Here is a 4,087-nt window from a genome sequence, read left to right on the forward strand (position 1 = left end):
CACACACACACACACACACACACACACACACACACACACACACACACACACACACACAAACACACAAAGAGAGAGAGAATCACATACATAAACAGTCGTGAAGCAGCACTGTAAGAACAACACGGTTTCAAGTCCACTGTTGCTTTTACCATTTGTGCTGAGTATTTGTTTTGGCAGATGAGCTAAAGGCTCAGAGCTTTCATGTCTTGTGGTCCACAGTGTTTGTTTCACTGTACGAGGCTGGAACAGCAGGCCTACAGCCACAGTGATTTGGCAGATTGGAAAACACAAACATTTATTTGAACAGAGCCGAGGTGGAGGAGTGATCTCAGTGGATGAATTACACATCAAGGCTAAGAAACGGCACATTTTCATTTTAGCAGATGAAAGCCAAACAAAATCGAACAAAAAGTAAGAGACGATATGTCAGGAACCCTAATTGTACCACTGGTCAGTGATTAAATAAAGACAAACAATGTAACCAAAGTAGGCTTGGTAGCTTTCTGACAAACATAATGGCAAACCAGCTTGTTACCGTGTCTTTCACTGATGATTAAATCCAAAACATAAAAATAAATGACATTATTTTATTCCAATTAGAAAACCTTCTTTGTATCTTTGGTGGTAAGAGTTGATGCACAACATTTTGTTTAATTTTACCAGTGGTGTTCCGATACCGACTGGGCCAGATACCAGCATCTTTTACAACTACTTGCTCAAAATTCCCCAATACCACTTTTTTTCTTTATTGCGTAGACATACACATTTTAAACGCGACTTCCAGTGCGAACGCTTCATGCCGTCGATGTGACCCAAAGATGACGTGACGACACATTCAGCTCGCTACCCATGGATGCTYCATYTTAGCATGTTGATTATAAAGTTGTGCAATCAGAGCAGATTAAATAATTATCTGACATGCTTGTTTAGTTCAGGGTTTAAATTTTATTCTGCCTCAGACCGGCTGCTCTGATGCAGCGTGTATTTATGGAACAAAAGRGACATGCTCAAAGTAAAACTAACTAAAGTATTGACGACGTTATTTTCAGATMTTTTCTGTGGATTCTCAGTCATCCAGGACATGGAAAATTAAAAGAAAAAAAAAGAAGCAACTGGAGTTCTGTTCTGTTCTGTAGCTGAAGATGTGTGGAGTTACAAGAAATAAACAGCATGACTCGCGMTTAGTATCATTATTAATACTTGGATCGATCCGTAAACTCCCAACTCACTGATGGAAAAGTTAGATAAAATGCAACATGAGAATTCAGACAAACATCAGATCTGATTTAGTACCAGGTTGTAAATAAAGACATGTGTAATGTTTAAGTTCTAACTCGGTAAGCTAACTGAGCGGCATGACYGCTCAGTGGTTAGCACCAACGCTTCACAGTAAGAAGGTCCTGGGTTCGAACCCCGGTTCGGACCACGTGCTTGCGTGGGTTTTCTCCAGGTACTCTGGTTTCCCCCACCCCCTCAAAAACATGAATAATAGGTTGCCTTCAGGCCCAGGCCTCCCTTGGAAAAAAGATCTGAGATCTCAACGGGACTTGCTTGGTTAAATAATGGTAAAAATAAAAAAAAGTACTCTGTACTGGCTAGTACCCCAAGTACTTGTACTCTGTTAGAGAAAAACTGGAAATGGGACACCCCAGATTTTAATGGTACCTTATTAAGTAGGGGCGGCTGTGGTAGAGTGATTAGGGGAGTCGTCCTGGAACTGGAAGGTCGCCGGTTCGATCTCCGTCCAGTCGACTCAGTCGTTGTGTCCTTGGGCAAGACACCTTACCCGCCTTGCCTACAGATGGTGGTCAGAGGGTCCGGTGGCGCCTGTGTATGGCAGCCTCYCCTCTGTCAGTGTGCCCCAGGACAGCTGTGGCTACAATTGTAGTTTGCCATCATCAGTGTGTGAATGTGTGTGAATGGGTGAATGTCTGTAGTGTGAAGCGCTTTGAGTGTCCTGGATGGATAGAAAGGCACTATACAGTATAAGTACAGTCCATTTACCATTTTAGTAAATTTTTGTTAGATTATCATCTCCCCGTCTTTAAAAGTCAGTGCACTGGGACTGACGTGCAAAAACAACCGTCTCAGCTGAAACCGGGTCCATCAAATTAGGAGTTATCTGCCACATTTTCACCTCATCTTCTCCACACACACAGTTCTAGTTTTTACTCCCAGTTGCCTCACTGCTGCAATTAAGGCTGGTTTCAGTCACACATGGACCATAATGAATCACTTTCAGGAGGTGCCCCGAATCCCTGTAACAGGTGGGTCCAAGCTTTAGACAAAAGTGGGGAGAAGAGAAAAAAAAAGGGGGGGAACAACTTCTTCATTGACCTCATGCCACGATAGAAGTCCAGTGCTGACACTATTATTTCTCTAAGCACATTTTAGATAAATTGGTGAAAAGTATTCACTTCTCTGGTGCGTTTATTTGACTTCCTCTCCACTGAGACCAAAGAACCTGGTGCGCTTCTTCCCCTCAGGAAAGAGAGGCTTTCTTATTTGAAATTAAACAATAATTTARGTTTTTTAAACTCATGTTCATATAGTACAAAGCTACAAGATACCAGTGTTTGAATCAGGTCTCCAAAAACAGGGTTCCTACAGTTTAAGACAAGTTAAATTTAAGAAATTTTAAGACTTTAATTCCAAGGGAAATAAAATTCAAGATCAATTTCACAATAAAAACTGTGGCAGAAACTTATGAATCKAAGTATTTTTGTGGAATTATTCAAATACTGCTAACAGACCAATTGTTTTGATCCATATCTAACTGCTTTTTCAGCAAACATAGCAAAAACATTCTTATCAGTCAGTTTTAAACTTAATTTAAGTCCTGGAAATCCAGTAACGACCTAAAATTTGGAGTTTTAGGACCCACAGTGGGGTCTTAAGCCCAGTTCGCTGTAGATAAAACCTTAAAGTGCATGTGACATAACATTTTTGTAAGAAATATTAATGCATTTTTGGAAAAACAACATTATTAACGTATTACAAAACAAATTTCATGTTGCTCAGAAGGACAGTTGTTGAGATATTTTCATGTGAAATAACAGGAAGTGATGTCAAAGGACAAAAATGCATGTGAATATTTAAAAAAATTATATTATCAATTGTTTTAATATTTGAAATGAATTGCAGTCATCCTATTTACAATGTGTTAACATTTTTAAGACTTCTGAAAGACTGGTTTAAGACATTTTAAGGCTGATTAAGGCCTTATTTTTGGATTGATGAATTCAATGCCTTTTAAGACTTTTTAAGGATCTGCAGGAACCCTGAAAAAGCTATTGAAAGCTTATAGAGGGAGCCCAAGTACTTACAATTTCAAACAGTTTTAATATACTTGTAGTAAGAACACAACAAAAAACATCATACATTCCTCGTACGATTCGTTACACATCCATCAATCAATCAATCAATTACTTACAGGTCTTTCTAGTGGTTTGAGATAAATAAACAAAGCAATTTGGTCTTTAACAGTTTTTTGAAGGTGGAGATGAATTTCAACCCCTTTAAGCTCTCATCCAGCTAGTTCCAGTTCTGTGGGCCACTCCAAGCAAAAGTTTGAGTGGTGATTTTAAGTCTTCTGTTTTTAGCATAGGTGGTTTATTTATTTATTTAATAAGTATGCTGTGGATCACTGATTGGAACAAGCTCAGTCAAACGTTTTGGTAGGTATTTAATTCTGTTAGCCGAAGGAGACCAAAATGATGGACTAGATTGGATTTACATTATACTCAGACCACGACACAGCTCTTATTTTCTTTGAAGGCTTTCAAGTTTCTTGAGATGACTAGAGTAAGTGTTGCACCATATAACGTTACAACTAGGGGTGTCCCGATACCAGTTTTTTCAAGACTGAGTACAAGTACGAGTACTTCAGTTTAGGTACTCGCCGATACCGATACCAAGTAGTGGGGTTAGGGTGGATTATCTGTTCAACTTGTTGAATATTAAACAGAATGAAAATGAAATGCAATTATCATGCAAAAATTGATGGGTAAATATTATGTTTGACAGGAAAAAGGTCTAGTGCGAACTCTGCCAAGTAGATAAGTTGGTATATTTATCACACCATAAC

At 38.9% G+C, this 4,087-nt stretch overlaps 1 protein-coding gene across 1 annotated transcript in view; it reads right to left on the minus strand.

The window, feature by feature from the left end:
- The window catches only part of agmo (alkylglycerol monooxygenase), a 63,511-nt gene that overhangs the window by 51,960 nt on the left and 7,464 nt on the right, over positions 1 to 4,087 (minus strand). The gene's annotated exons all lie outside the window — the stretch shown is intronic.

The sequence above is a fragment of the Austrofundulus limnaeus genome, unplaced genomic scaffold (assembly GCF_001266775.1).
Source record: "Austrofundulus limnaeus strain Quisiro unplaced genomic scaffold, Austrofundulus_limnaeus-1.0 Scaffold207, whole genome shotgun sequence".
NCBI classification, from domain to species: Eukaryota; Metazoa; Chordata; class Actinopteri; order Cyprinodontiformes; family Rivulidae; genus Austrofundulus; species Austrofundulus limnaeus.